The 16663-nt window shown below is 42.1% G+C and overlaps 1 protein-coding gene and 1 pseudogene across 17 annotated transcripts in view; one reads left to right on the top strand and one right to left on the bottom strand.

Moving 5' to 3' along the window:
- Positions 1 to 16663, bottom strand: part of ZMIZ1 (zinc finger MIZ-type containing 1) — a 621029-nt gene that overhangs the window by 448964 nt on the left and 155402 nt on the right. The window lies entirely within an intron of this gene.
- LOC133389770 (5S ribosomal RNA) lies at positions 3137 to 3255 on the top strand (annotated as a pseudogene).

Below are 16663 nucleotides of genomic sequence, written 5' to 3'. Positions count from 1 at the left end.
GGGCGGTGTACAACAAATAAAATCACAATTAAAATATGAGCAAGTGTGGAAAATATATATATATATAGTACAATTATAAAACATTAATAAAATTGCCATTGAGATTTATAAATTAAGATCATATTAAGTTTAGAATGTTAAATTTAAAATATTTAAAAATTTACAAAATTTAAAAAGCCTGGGCGAAAAGGTAAGTTTTTACCTGGCGCCGAAAAGATAACAGAGAAGGCGCCAGGCGTATCTCGTCTGGGAGGGCATTCCATAGTTCGGGGGCCACCACCGAGAAGGCCCTAGATCTAGTTGTTGATCTCCGGGCCTCTTTATGGGTTGGGACCCAGAGAAGGGCCTTCGACGTCGAGTGTAGTGAACGGGTAGGTACATAGCGAGAGAGGCGCTCCATCAGGTATTGCGGTCCGATGCCGTTTAGGGCTTTATAGGTAAGAACCAACACTTTGAATCTGGCCCGGAAACATATCAGTAGCCAGTGCAGCTGCGCCAGGACAGGTGTTATATGGTCAAATTTCTTTGTCCCAGTGAGAACTCTGGCCGCAGCATTTTGCACTAGCTGAAGTTTCCGAACCGTCTTCATAGGTAGCCCCACGTAGAGTGCATTACAGTAGTCCAATCTAGAGGTTACCATAGCATGGATAACTGAGGCAAGATGCTCCTTGCTCAGATAGGGTCGTAGTTGGGCTACCAGCCGGAGCTGGTAGAATGCATTCCGTGCCACCGAGGCTACCTGAGCCTCAAGTGACAGGAGCGGATCTAATAAGACCCCCAAACTACGTACCTGTTCCTTTAGGGGGAGTGTAACCCCATCTAGGACAGGTCGAACGTCAACCATCTGGGCAGAGGGTCCTCCCACCAACAGCATCTCAGTCTTGTTAGGATTGAGTTTCAGTTTATTAGCTCTCATCCAGCCCATTATCGCGGCCAGGCAGCGGTCTAGTACATCAACAGCCTCACCTGACGAAGATGAAGAGGAGTAGTAGAGCTGCGTATCATCAGCATATTGCTGGAAACGCACTCCAAAACTCCTGATGACCTCACCCAGCGGCTTCATATAGATATTAAAAAGCATGGGGGACAGAACTGAACCCTGCGGGACCCCATATTGGAGTACCCAGGGACTCGAGTAATGTTCCCCCAGCATCACCTTCTGGAGACGATTCCCGAGATAGGAGCAGAGCCACCGCCAAGCAGTGCCTCCCACTCCTAAATCCGTAAGTCGCTCCAGAAGGATACCATGGTCGATGGTATCAAACGCCGCTGAGAGATCAAGGAGAACCAACAGAGTTACACTCCCTCTGTCTTTCTCCCGACAGAGGTCATCATACAGGGCGACCAAGGCCGTTTCTGTACCAAACCCCGGCCGAAAGCCCGATTGAAATGGGTCTAGATAATCAGTTTCATCCAAGAGAGCCTGGAGTTGGCGAGCGACCACACGCTCTAGAACCTTGCCCAGGAATGGGACGTTTGCTACTGGCCTATAGTTGTCCAAATTATCAGGGTCCAAGGAGGATTTTTTTAGGAGCGGTCTCACCACCGCCTGTTTCAGGCAGGGTGGGACCACTCCCTCTCGTAAAGAGACATTAATCACCTCCTTGGCCCAGCCGGCTGTTCCATTCCTGCTAGCTTTTATTAGCCATGAGGGGCAAGGATCCAGAGCAGAAGTGGTCGCCCGCACCTGTCCAAGCACCTTGTCCACATCCTCGAGCTGTACCAACTGAAACTCATCCAATAAAACAGGACAAGACTGTGCTCTGGACACCTCATTAGGATCAACTGCTACAATAATGGAGTCAAGGTCCCGGTGGATGTTCATGATCTTATCACGAAAGTGTTGCGCAAACTCATTACAGCGGGCAATTGATGGTGTTATTGCGTCCTGGGGACCAGAGTGTAAAAGTCCCCGGACAACTTTATAAAGTTCCGCTGGGCGGTTAAGGGATGACTGAATAGAGACAGCAAAGTATTGCTTCTTTGCTGCTCTCACTGCCTTCACATAGATGTCTTGTGGGAAGCCCGCAAGCAGGCCCTGCATGCAAGAGCACTCTCCCCTCCTGCAGTTTCCAGCAACTGGCATTCAGAAGCATACTGCCTCCAGCCTATACAATATACACGCTTTCAATTTTGTTGTTGTACTCTTATTTTGTTTATATGTACATTCAAAACTGTAATACGTGAAAATGCACAGGCTCTTAAGGCAAAGGAAGAGAATGAGTGGCCACAATGGAGTATTTTCCCTACTTCTTCCTTCACCCAATTCCCACCAACAGGATGCATTATAAATTCGGGTGGGAGGGATAGCCAACAAAGTGCTTCTTGCTAGTGTGAGTATTGTCACTTGCGCAACAGCATTTTTCCTCCCTCTCCTCTTCCTATGCCCTTCCCAAATCTGTTCTGAATAACTTAGCTGGATACTGCTTAGGGCCTTTGCACCTCCATCAGCTCTTATGATATAGCAGTTGATCACCTATAGGCTGCTAAGCATCACATGACTAGTTAAGCAACTCACCACGGTAGAACCGCTGTGCTACATTCTTATTTAACTGATTTGCATTTGATTTGAATCAGATTGACACCACATACATGCAATTTCTCATCTTTGGGCATACATTTACATTTGCTTTAAGAAAAAGACAGAAAGAAAGAACATACTTGAGGACACAAAGAACTAGTAATATCTAGTTGAAAATATCCAGGTTCCTGCCATGCAAGGTCATGGAGGAACTAACCTTCTCAGGCCTGCAAACTTTAATCAGTAGATCAATCAGCTAAATGGAGGCAGTGGAGAGGTGGATATATCAGTATAGCACAACTTGTTGCAGTCTTCATACTATTTTGCTGCTGGGGTATTACTATAATGTGGAATGAAAAATAAATACTAAATATAAATATAAAAGGGCAAGTGGAAGATTTTACTAGTTTGTAAACTATGTTACACTTTCTTCAATGTCTAAAAAAGGCAACTATATCAAAGATTTGAGTAGTATGCTAATCTAAATTTAAATTTATTGCTGTAAACCGCCCAGAGAGCTTCTGTGGATAATGGTTTCAAACCAAGCCAGGACACAAAGTTACTGAAGTTGGCTTATGAATCCTGAGTTATTTAGAAGCCATTAACCATAATTCCACCTACGGCCATACTACCCTAAACATGCCTGATCTCGTCTGATCTCGGAAGCAAAGCAGGGGCAGGCCTGGTTAGTACTTGGATGGGAGACCACCTGGGAATACCACGTACCATAGGCTTAGAGGAAGGCAATGGTAAACCACCTCTGAATACCTCTTACCATGAAAACCCTATGAATATATCCAAAAGATTCATAGGGTTGCCATAAGTGGTAATTGGCTTGAAAGCATGTAACAACCACAACCACCGTAGTTCCCAATTTGTAAGCTATCGTTAACTGTGGCTTTCTGCTTCATTGCCCTACTTGCATTAAAGAGCTGTGTGCGACTGTGAAGTCCATCCTGGCTTATTAAGCTAGGGTTTTTGTATGAACCAGATCACTATGCAGCAGCAAACACAGATTTGTCACTGAATGTAAGTTTGACAGGGAGCTACAGCCAATCCTGGCTCCAAGCTGAATGCACATTCAAATAGTTGTCAGGGACTATTGCAGGAAAAACAACAAATCTTGTGGCACCTTAAATAATAATGAATTTTCATAGACTCGTTATTACATATTTCTGTAGGGTGCATAATTCATGGATTTTCAGACATTTGCACATTACATTTACAGTACACATTTTTAAAAAATTAGGTATACCTAAAGAGTAATCTTCGGTGGGTCTCAGGTGTGCCACCCAAAGTTATGGATTGTTTTCAGAGTGGCAGATCTAAAATGGAGGTAGTATTAAGGAAGTCACAGGCTAGTGCGGACCCAGGCAAGTTTGGGTGCTTTTGGCATGAGGCTGAGAGGTAAGGGGAAAAAAGGGGGGGCAAGAGACTGGGAACTGAATTTCATATATTAATTAGAAACAACTGGCCAAATCTTTGACACATGCATTTGCAGTGTTTGAAAAATCTAACCTTAGTCTATAAAATCTTGGTCTCAGTCACATGATTTACATTGTTTTGCTGGATTTAGGTTTTCTTTTCCTAATTTTGGCAAGTCAAATTCTGTTCATATAAAAGGACGTGATTTTTTAAAATAAGAAAATAACTAAAAAGTCAGCATATTATTCTGTTACACAGGAGACAAAAGCTTGTATTTAAGGGAGATGGTTCCCTCCAAGTGAGAACCTCAAACAAGCTTAATTTTTTTCTCATTTTAAAAAAATCAAATCACTTATCTTCTAAAATTCTTTTTATTTTGTATATCTTATGGAAGGAGGATAGTCAGTGACAAAAAGACTACTACATATTTGCAGGACTAGATTGGCTTACCACAGTGCGATTAGACCTGGAGAACACAGCTGCAAGTTATAAATGCCCAGGCAGGCAAGCATGAGTGGCGTCTCATCTAGTCTGCCAAAATTCCAAGCAATTAGAACAAATAGCACTTTCAGCTTTTCTGCAAGTTACAAAGATGAAGAATAAACACCAACAGTGGAGGGAAAAGGTTGGGTGGGAAAAAGGCTCCTTGTTTCATGAGGGTTACCTGAAAGTATTTTTTTATATATATACTTCCACCAGAACAACCAGCCACTTACTTGCTCTGTCCATAGCATGGCAATTCCCTTGTCCACAGGAAAAATGGAATCTGTTTCTTTTTCCATCTTACTTGCAAGTTAGCCAGAACATTACCTTCTTTCTGATATTGCAACCCCCAGGAAAAGTTAGAAAAGTAAGCCCTACAATACTGAGTACTAAATAGTGACCGCAGCCCTTAACAAAGAATCTGTGTTCATTCAAACAGATGCTTAGATACTGCCTTTTTGTCAAACACTGGTCCAATTGGACCTGAAGGCAAGAAAAGGTCAGTTTTTAACTTTCCTCTCCTTTCCTCTAGTAAGCCTAATGGCATTCTGCAGACATCCTGCCCAATTGCTGTTGCAGGCGCTGTCCAATTTATGAGATGCCTTGACATCACAAGGACAAATGGAATAGTTTGTAGTGGTTTTTTTTTTTTTAACAGACTCCACAATCCTCTGCCCCCTCTGTCTCACAACAGCTGTATTTCTATTTCCAATATAAACAAGAAAGATAAGAAAAATATGAAAATGAAAAAAAAGTCTTCACATAGACTATAACTCAATTTGTGTTAATATTTATTTATTGATGCAGTCACCATATTATCAAGTGAGATCACAGCATGCAATAGATAAATAGCTTAACTTGGACCAGAGAGGCATGGGTTCAAATTCCCTCTCACCCATGAAGCTCATTGAACTACCTCGAGCCTGTCAGTACCTGCCAGCCTAACTTGTCTGACAGGTTTGTTATTGTAAATATAAACATGGAACAAGTCTGTGTATCCCTGGAGGAAGGGTGGGATACTAATGTGACAAACAAGCATCAATGCCTTCGTATCTGAAAATTGAGTAATTGTTCCAAACTTTCCACCAGCAAGCAATCATAAACAACATCAGATTTGCCAAGTTGTAAAGTAAGTAGCAGGGCTGGTTCTAAAGGCGGCCAGGTGTGGCACTGGCCCGATGGCCCCTGGAGCTACAGGGGCCCCCTCAGCCGCCCCTCTGCTCCGCTTCTGCGATCCATGCCCCCCCCACCTACCTGTCCGCTATCTTTTACCATTGCCCTTAACAAAGATGGTGCCCGCGGTTTCCCTAAGGTACTGAAGCCCCTGCCACCATCTTAGTTGATGGCAGAGATGCGTGCGCATAGCATGCACACATGCCATCAACAAAGATGGCAGTGGAGGTGTCATCCCCTTAGGGAAACCGCGGCCGCCATCTTCGTTAAGGGCAATGGTAAAAGACAGCAGACAGGTAGGTGGGGGGCGTCGGGGGGCCGCGTGTGTGTGCGTGCACACGCACACACCAGGGCCCAGGGCAAGCTGATGCCCAAGGGCCCAGGCATGCCTGGAGCCGGCCCTGGTAAGTAGATTTCTCAGCAAAACTTAACAGGCTTAGGATTTGCTAGTAATGCTGATGGCAAAGCAGCAGCAAGCATCACAAATCTCCAAATTCTTCTCTGTCTCCAATTAAAATCTGATTCACTCAGTTTATCTCAGTTTATTTTCAAGCCAATCTGATACGAGCATGGCAGGGACTCAGCCATCTCTAAGAAGTAGCCATCTTCAGGTCTAGAGGCCCTGCAAGTTCTAAGCAGGAAGAAAACAGAGTAAGCATAGTCAAGAACAGTATGGTTAGAGATGTGTAGTCTCATCCTGTTCATGTTTTCCCACTGATTCCAATGGAACTTGCTCTCAAATTATGCACAGGACTGCAACCTAATCCTATGCATGTTTACCCAGTATATTTTCTTCGGTTCAGTGGGACTCCGTTAAACAGAAAATAGGAAATATGGGGAGAAGGGAAGACAAGAGTAAAACAACCAGTTGAACCGCTGTTGGATATACTATTATGCTTGTCTTTTATCTAAATTGCAATATGTGTGTGTGTGTGTGTGTGTGTGTGTGTCCATCTTTACCCTTCAGTGCCTTGCACACACACCTCTTGACACCAACCGTCATCTTCATGTTCAGTCATGTACTTATTGGGAAAGGAAGCACCTACTACCTAACTGTGTTGAAAATATCCACTCCATACTGGAAGGGATTTTTGTACTGCGGTCTTCTCAAACTGAGCAAGTGTCAATTTCTACTCTGTTAGGACTAGTAAATTTTTATGTTTGTAATGCTTGGTTGTCAGAAAGAAAGTAACAGGCTTCTTGATGAAAAGCCCAAGGTTCGAAGTACAAAATAGCAAGGCAAAGAGTTGCTTATGGCAAAAGCTGGGTCTGTTCAATTGGTTTTAGATTATACCTCTTCAAAACCTGCAAAGATGCCTCAGTAGGGAAATATCCATCATTCAGACAACAGCCTCAGCTAGACCACAATGTGGTAGCTAACAGTACCCACTGCCACACCTCTGCCATCCACCTCCCCATGTTTTGTTTACAGACAAGCCCAGTGTTTCCTAAACAACTGACAGTTGAAAACTATTTTATTTCAACAAAAGCTGGTGTCCCACCTTACTCTTTCACTTCAAGGGTAACGAAGTCAAAATGTTAACCATCCTCACAGGAACTTACTTTCTACATTTTCACAAGTCTATTTTGATTAGAAGAATTATTTATTTATTTATTTATTTATTTATTATTTGATTTATATCCCGCCCTTCCTTCCAGTAGCAGCCCAGGGCAGAATTTCAAGAATGAAATTCAGAGCAATTATATGGCTGGCATCCTGCTCTGAGGAATACATTTCTGGTTTCAGAGTGATTAAATGATCCAATTTGCACCCAATAAAGAGCTACAATAGAATTACTTGCCCTCATCAGCAGAGATTGATTGAAAGGAGGCAAGCCAGGGCAGTGAATCATGCAGATGTGTGGCAAGCAACCTCCTACTATGCATGGATGGGTGCCTTGGGCTCATGAAAGCCTTTAACCATTTACAATCAATTTTATTTCTAATTGTAGACCTTTCCTGGCACTCTAGCATGCCCTTGCACAGAGTCTGGGAATCGCTAAACTAGCCCACTTCATCTTTTCAGTAGACCTCACTAAAGCAGCAGTTTTAAACAGTTTGCACTTTCCTAACTACCACTACTAGTGGGAAAAGGTTTAGTTTCCCTGGACTTTCAAACTCTGACTTTCCAGGAAAGGGAAGAAAAACAACAGCAGAGGGTTGGTAAAAAACCCCAACATTCCTGTTTTGATGTGTCCAGTATTGTTCAGTCTGTCCCCATAGCTAGTTTGGTGAGTTCGGAGGGCCATCTTGGAAACAGCAGTTTAATATTTGTAATGCTAAAACAGCTGGTTTGCACTCTGGAGGTCCTCCTGGATTCTGCTCTACTTCTTGGGTTTCAGGTGGCAGCAGTGGCTTGTCTTGCATCAGCTCTGTCTAAGAAGAGTTGCGGGGAGCTGAAAGGCCATAGTTCATCTGCACACATAGAGGCCAACACCTATACTACTTGCTTCCCATGCCACACCAGGAACAGTGAAAAACATAGGTCATATGGGAGGAGCAATTATGTGACTGGTACCTATGTCACTCCAGCTTCTGGGGAAAGTGACACTGACATGAGAATTAACTGCACTTTTGGTTCTTTCCACATAGCTTCAGGGTCCCTACATTATTTTACTATATTTACCTAGCAATTCCACCCCCCCCCCAAAAAAAAATCTCAAGGGAAAGCAATGTTGGCCAGAAGTGAAATTTATGCCAGGAAGTTCATTACCAGTTGTGAGTGGCTCACTACTCAGTCCCTTAGCCACTATACATAAAATCCACAATAAAAATCATACTTAGCACTATAAACCAATTAGTGCCATTAAAATAAAATAACTAATAAGAATTAAAAAGCTAGCATGTTTTTACAAAAAACAAAATAAAAACAGCATCAATCTGTTAAGTACTTAAAAAAAATTACCCTCCACCCCAATGAAACATAGCAAGCGATAGAGCATGGGTTCTCAACATGGGGAGAATTCCCCCCCGGGGGGGAATTTTAGGGTTCCAGGGGGGGAATTGGGACCACTATTCAGCAAAGTGTGATGTCCTGTAGATTATGTACAATCTGTAAAATTGTAGTTTGTTTTCAATTTAATCTGCGACATTCAATAAAGTTTATTGAATGTCACAGATTAAAATCGATTCTTGAACATGCAGCATTATTTTCATTTGCAAAATTAAATTATTATTTAAAGACCAGAAACTGCTCCAAGACATTCTGTTATAATATAAACTAAGAAATTTTTTTCTCACGAGAAACACCACCGTCACTCGCGAAACGTCAACACGCTATGAGAGACTATCTTGGGAAGGGGGGAATTATATTCTGAACAATGGTGAAAGGGGGGAATGGAGCAAAAAAGGTTGAGAACCACTGCAATAGAGGCTAGTCCCTTGGAAGGATGTTCCATTGCTCTGAATATTGGAGTGCAGTGGAAAGGTTTCCAAACTGTTGATACAACACAGAATCATATTATTATTTATTAGTGTATTAATTTTATAATGGTGCAGATACCAAACTGCACTTGGTGAATATGTGTTTATTAAAACATATACACATACATGATACATAGTCACTCTCAAAATCAAGACCAATGAATTTGCACTTCTAGCTTTCAGACTCCTTGCATTTTCATCATCGCCTCTCCCCACAATCCCCAAGCTCAGTATTACAACCATGAGAGCTAGAACCATTTTTTAAGGGCTCTCAAAATTCTAACACAGCCATTGCGCCACACAGACATGTTCTGGGTCTTTGCACATACCAACTAAGGCTCATTTTAAAATACTCTCTAGATATTTTAAGGTCTGTTTTTCATAGAATCATAGAGTTGGAAGGGGCCTATAAGGCCATGAAGTCCAACACCCTGCTCAATGCAGGAATCCAAATGAAAGCATTCCCAACAGATGGCTGTCCAGCTGCCTCTTGAATGCCTCTAGTGTTTTTATGATGTTTTGATGTGTTTTTAGCACTTTTGTTTGCCGCCCCAGGCTCCTGCTGAGAGGAAGGGCGGGATATAATTCAAATAATAAATAAATAAATATTTTGACAGGTATGAATTCCAACTTTTTTTAAAAAAATTAAAACCTCAGGTTGCCAGCCCAGTAGGTAGGAATCCCCTGCAAACTATATTAATATTTTAGAATGGTGACTTCAAGCATAGCAGCCGCTGTTACTTCATCTGTAACTTTGTTTTATAAATAAACCATATAAATAGGTTCCCTTTGATTGCTCAGAGCATGCAGCATTAAGTGCTGGGGCATAGCTTTAGGCATAATTTTACAACTGAATTCATCAGCTGCCTAATTATCATGCATTTTGCATTTATTTCTGCCAATTAAAAAAGGCAGAAACTATTAACAACTTTTACATAAATACCATATTTGTTCTCTGCAAAGACATGAGGCTAATTTGCCAGCGATTAACCGATTATCTAATTTTATAGCTGTCACTCTGTAAGATGGTAGTTACCCCACATCCACTAGAAAAACAATTAAAAAAAACCAGAATTTCTCTTTCCGCATAAACCCTAGTTCTAGACTTCACTGCGCCCGGGTGGAGTTGCAAGGCTGCCGATCTTTTAACTCCTCCCTCTTCCCTTCCACAAAGTGATTTGTTTCTTTCTTCACATCATTAACTGTGCATGTTGCACAAACCCATGGTTTACTATGAGAACAGTATGTAAAACCTGGAGAGGGAGGGAATGCATACTCTGAATTTGCAAACCATGGTTTGCAGGCAATCACTTTGGGAAGCAGCACTAGGATCTGCTGCAGCATAACAAAGTGGTTTAATTCCATCTAGTGTGCAGTGCAATATAAGCATGGAGTAGACATGTGTGCCATAAAATCATGTGGTTCCCTCCCTTTCATGCTTTAAAAGTTTACAAACACTAGCAGAATTTGGCTGCCACTTAAAGCATGAAGCTGCCCTTACTAGTTTCCTACTGAGGGGATTGTAGGGTTAAACCAGGTATAATGTTTACCCCTGGGTTGCTGCCAAAACCAGCAATCTTACCTCCAGTCCCCTTTATCTCTCCAAATCATGTAAAAACAAAAATGTGTTATGTGATATCATCAAGTCATACACAGCACCTAATAATGTAAAGCTGGGGTGGAGAGATAATATATAACTCGATGACTGTGCCATCACATGTTCCTCTTACTAAACATGATTGGGCAAAAAGGAGGAACTGCTCTTTTTAGCAGCAACTCTGTGATGACTATCAGCTCTAGTTCCATTCATAAAAGCCCAGCCTGACGACTGCTTCCAGTAACATTTTGTAGGAGACTGAGCTGTAATTGTACCTGCTGCTAGACCACAAATGTTTTCCCCACTAACTACCACCTTGATATTTCTATTCAGGAATTCTAGGGAGGTAAAGAAAAGGGCAAGAGTGTTGATGGGAGGCACAAAAAGTCCCAAGTGAGAGTGAGAGATAGATGCCAGACACCAAGTTTTAATTTTAAAGAGAATGCTTCTAGTCCTCACAGTTCCAGAGATTCCATTTGCAAGTGTGACAGGATATCTTGCAAATGGATTGGGGGGGAAACCATGGAGACAAGAAAAAATAAATTATCTTATTAGGATTTTAAACTCCCATGATTTAAAAAGTCTTCCTGAAGATTTTTTGAGGGGACACATTGGATAGCTTTTTTCCATGTCTGAGGTAACCATTTTTAAAATAAAAAATACTGATGGATCAAGTACAGCATTCCTAGCCAGAGCAAAACATTAATTTCTCAAATTAAAATGGTAACTAGAATATGCAAATTTGTTGCAGTCTCCCATTCACAACATTTTTTTAAATCTGGCCCTCAATGAAGAATACATTGCATACTATGCACAGGTTTATATTTCTTTCTTTTTAAAAAAAAATGACTGCCATGAAAGAGGCAATTTAGATCACAGATTTTAATGGAGTTCAGTGAGGAAAATTAAAAACAAGAATAGTATTATATTTTCTTTCCTCCTGGGTAACAGCAAGCAAGAATAAAAGATGGCAAGGCCTGCTCACCAGTGGATACAAAAGACTTTACAAATAGAAAAACTAATAATAACTATGTTTATCCAAAAGCATTTTCAAAAAGCAGGTATAAATCCTGCCACTTGGAATGACTTCCTCTCTATAACAAATGAAGTAATTAAATTCATTTCACTAAAACAAATTAATGCATATTAGGACAAGTATAGGCTAGCCTCATCATTGTAAATTTGCTTAAAATTAGTTAAACATTATACTGGCAGGATGTTCTGTGCTTCTCTCTCCTTCTCTTGTGACCTCTTCACTCCTGCAGTCACCTCTTCCTACATCTCTGCTGGCGTTACCTCTCTTGATGTCATTGGCTAATCTGATATGTTGTCATACTAGAGTAGAAGTATTTAGGCATGTCTAATTTTCTGGGGCTCCCTCTAGGATGCACACCTTAACATGGTGAGGGGGTTTCAGAGTGTCAAAGAAGCTGAGAGTAATGCCATCAGTTGTATAGACCAAGAAGCTAGACTCCTAGCAGGGGCACCCAACGCGGAATGGTCAAAGCTGAGACACTAGACTAAGATGCATCCAGACTCAGAGGAAGGCAATGGTAAACCACCTCCGAATACCTCCTACCATAAAAACCCTATGAATAGACTATCAAAAATTCAACATGAGATTGTGCTGGAAGTTGAGACCCCCAGATCAGATGGCACTCAGTGAGCTACTGGAGAAGAACAATGGTCAAGTACAAGTGGTGCTGTGAGTCTTGACTAATGATGCAACTGGATCAAAGCTGAAAGGAAGCCCGGAGGTTGATGCACACAGATGTAAAAGCAGAGTCCACAGTTGTATGACTTACACAATAGGAACATGGAATGTGAGAAGCATGAACCAGGGAAAGTTAGAAATTGTAAGGCAAGAAATGGAATGTATCAACATTACAATACTTGGCGTGAGTGAATTAAAATGGATGGGAATGGGACACTTTCAATCAGGCAACTGCAAAGTATTTTATGCAGAAAATGATAAATTAAGAAGAAATGGGGTTGCTTTAATAGTGAGAAGTGATGTAGCAAAAGCAATTAGGAGCTGTAATGCAAGGTCTGAGCAAGTGATATCAATGAGATTTAACAGGAAAACTATGATCCAAGTCTATGCTCCAATGGCAAACACAGAAGAAGAAGAATTTGAGAGATTTTACACAGAAGTACAGGAAGAAGCTGATGACACGCCAAAACAAGATGTTCTGATAATCAGGGGGGACTGGAATGCCAAAGTGGGGAACAGAGAAGAACTAGAAATTGTGGGGAAATGGGGCTTAGGAGACAGAAATGAAGCAGGATAAAGACTTATTGAATTCCGTGAAGCCAATAATTTGTTTCTTACAAACACATTTTTCAAGCAACCAAAAAGACAACTGTACACGTGGACATCACCAAATGGTCAATACAGGAATCAAATTGATTATATAATTGGTAGCAAAAGATGGAGAAGTTCCATACTTTCTGCGAAAACAAGACCAGGCACAGACTGCAGTACAGATCATGAACCAGCCGTATCGGAGTAAAACTAAAGAACAACAAAGGAATCATAATGCCAAAATACAATTTAAGTAACATCCCAGAAGAATATGAAGATCAAATAAGGAACAAATTTGAGGCTTTAAACTTAGTTGATAGAGAACCAGAAGAACTATGGATTGAAGTCAGACACATTATTAGGGAAGTATGCAAAAAGACAATACCTCTAGTTGAAAAAAGAGAAAGACGTCAATGGATGATGAAACTCTTAAAATAGTTAAAGAGAGAAGGAAAGCAGAAGCAAAAGGAAACACGGTTAGAACCCTAAATGTAATAATACAGCGACTAGTATGCAGGGACAAAGAGAACTATTACAATAATCATTTTATCAATAGAACAGGATAATAAAAAGGTAGAACAAGAGCCCTATTCCAAAAGATTAGAGAAGTGAAAGGGAAATTTAAACCAACAGTAGGGATGTTGAATAATCAACAGGGAAACACACTGACTGACTGAGATGAAATAAAAGGAAGATGGAAGCAATACACTGAAGAACTATATAAAAGAGACGCAAAGATGACAGATTCATTTACAGAGGAATTGTATGATGAAGAACCAGAAATTTTAGAATATGAGGTGGAAGCTGCTCTTGAAATACTTGGAAGAAACAAATCACCAGGAATAGATGGCATACCAATAGAGTTGCTGGAAGTTACTGAGACAATCTGTCCAATTTTTGACAAAAAATTGTCAACAAATATGGAAAAGAAAACAATGCCCTACAGACTGGAAGCTTTCAATATACATCCCAATTCCAAAGAAAGGGGATCCCAGGGAATGCAGTAATTATCAAATTGTTGTTGTTGTTATATGCCTTCAAGTTGATTATGACTTATGGCGACCCTATGAATCAGCGACCTCCAATAGCATCTGTTATAAATCACCCTGTTGCCTGCCCAGAGTGCGAGACACGAAACGGAGACGAGACTGGAATTAATTCTTATTTTATTTGAGTAACGGTTACATCGAAAGCAGTGCGCTTCATAGACTTGACTATGCTAACTCACTACTATCCCTAACTAAGCTACCCAGGCATCCTCTGCAGCGTGTGAAGAAAGTTGACTCAGCACCCCAATCAGGGGGGCGCTGCCTTAAGTAGGAAAGGTCTTCGCTCATAATCTCTGACTTCTCCGAAGTTTCACCTTCTGGCTGACCCGCTTCTCATGGTGTCTCACGCAGGGCGAGAGGGGGCAAGCCTCCGCCTGCTCATCTGACAGTACAGGCTCAATAGGTGCTGGCTCAGCTTCAGGAGGCAGGGAAGCTTTTGAAGTGCCAGGCAGGGAGTCTTGGGGGGGTGGAGTTGGCGTGCCAGTTCATCCCCCAATGGCTTTGTTGGGGAGACTGTACGTGGAGCGAAGTCTGTTTTGGTGGGAGGACTGTCAGATTGTCGACTGCACCCCCTCCCTCACTGTCCTCAAAAACCTCATCTACCTGATTCCTCTCCCTGCTCTATCTGGAGAAGCTGGGACACGACTGACTCCCCTCCCTGATCCTCCTGGGAGAGCCAGGGCTCAACACCTGTTCAGATCTTGTAAATTCAGGTCTGTGGCTTCTTTTATGGAATCAAACCATCTCTTGTTTGGTCTTCCTCTTTTTCTACTCCCTTCTGTTTTTCTCAGCATGGTCTTTTCTAGTGAATCATGTCTTCTTATTATGTGTCCAAAGTATGATAACCTCAGTTTCATCATTTTAGCTTCTAGTGATAGTTTATTTATTTCATTTTATTTATTTCATTAAACTTATAGACCGCCCCATAGCCGAAGCTCTCTGGGCGGTTCACAAGAACAAGAAAACATCAAAAATACAATAAACATGTAACAATATAAAACACATTAAAAATTTAAAATATTAAAAAGATTAAAACAATGTCAGCGCATACTAAACATATTAAAATGCCTGGGCAAAGAGGAAAGTTTTAACCTGGCGCCGAAAAGATAGTAACGTTGGCGCCAGGCGTATCTCCTCTGGGAGGTTGTTCCACAGTTCGGGGGCCACCACAGAAAAAGCCCTTTTCCGCGTTGCCACCCTCCAAGCTTCCCTATACGTAGGAACTCGGAGGAGGGTCTTTGATGATGAGCGTAGTGTATGGGCAGATTCATATCGGGAAAGGCGTTCCAACAGGTATTGTGGTCCTGTGCCGTGTAGGGCTTTGTAGGTTAAAACCAGCACTTTGAACCGGGCCCGGAAACAAATAGGCAGCCAGTGCAGGCAGGCCAGAATCGGTGTTATATGGTCGGACCATCTGGTCCCCGTTAATAGTCTGGCTGCTGCATTCTGCACAAGCTGCAGTTTCCAAACCGTCTTCAGAGGCAGCCCCACATAAAGCGCATTGCAGTAATCTAATTTCGAGGTTACCAGCGCATGAACTACTGAAGCGAGGTTCTCTCAAGGACTCCCAAGCTACGAACCTGTTCATTCAGGGGGAGTGTAACCCCATCCAGAACAGGTCGAACATCCAACATTCTGTCAGGAGAACCACCCACCAGCAGCATCTCAGTCTTGTCTGGATTAAGCCTCAGTTTGTTAGCTCTCATCCAGTCCATTGTCGCAGCTAGACATCAGTTCAGCACGTCGACAGATTCACCTGAAAAAGATGAAAAGGAGAAATAGAGCTGCGTGTCATCAGCGTACTGATGGCAACGCACTCCAAAACTCCTGATGACTGCACCCAGCGGCTTCATATAGATATTAAAAAGCATGGGGGACAGAACTGACCCCTGTGGGACTCCATACTCGAGGTCCCAGGGTGTCGAGCAGCGCTCCCCAAATACTACCCTCTGGAGACGACCCACCAAGTAGGAGCGGAACCACTGCCACACAGTACTGCCCACTCCCAGATCAGTGAGTCGACCCAGAAGGATACCATGGTCGATGGTATCAAAAGCTGCTGAGAGGTCAAGGAGAATCAGCAGGGTCACACTCTCCCTGTCTGTCTCCCGACAAAGGTCATCATACACGGCGACCAAGGCTGTCTCCGTGCCAAAACCGGGTCTAAAACCTGACTGAAATGGATCCAGATAATCGGTTTCATCCAAAAGTGTCTGGAGCTGGTCGGCAACCACTCGTTCCAGGACCTTGCCCAGGAACGGAACATTAGCTACCAGCCTATAGTTGTTAAGTTCTGGTTTAATTTGTTCTAACACCCTATTATTTGTCTTTCTTCGCAGTCCATGGTATGCACAAATCTCTCCTCCAACACATATGGATCATGACAGATGCTATTGGAGGTCGCTGATTCATAGGGTCGCCATAAATCGTAATCGACTTGAAGGCACACAATAACAAGCAGAAACCAGTAATGATTCATAGTATTGCCATAAGCATAATCGACTTGAAGGCACATAACACACACACACAATTTTCTGGGGAGGGGGAAGAAAAAGGATATTACGCTCTTAAGATGTATAACAATATGAAATTAAACTGAGCTTTGATGTGTGCTTGTGTGTTTGAGACAGAGAGGGTCTGCAATGCTCCAGATGTAATTTATAAAGTATATGTTACCTCCTGCTCAC

This window comes from Rhineura floridana, chromosome 7 (genome assembly GCF_030035675.1).
Source record: "Rhineura floridana isolate rRhiFlo1 chromosome 7, rRhiFlo1.hap2, whole genome shotgun sequence".
Taxonomy (NCBI): Eukaryota; Metazoa; Chordata; class Lepidosauria; order Squamata; family Rhineuridae; genus Rhineura; species Rhineura floridana.
The sequence above is the reverse complement of the archived record's forward strand: the minus strand, read 5'-3'. Positions and strand labels throughout refer to the sequence as shown.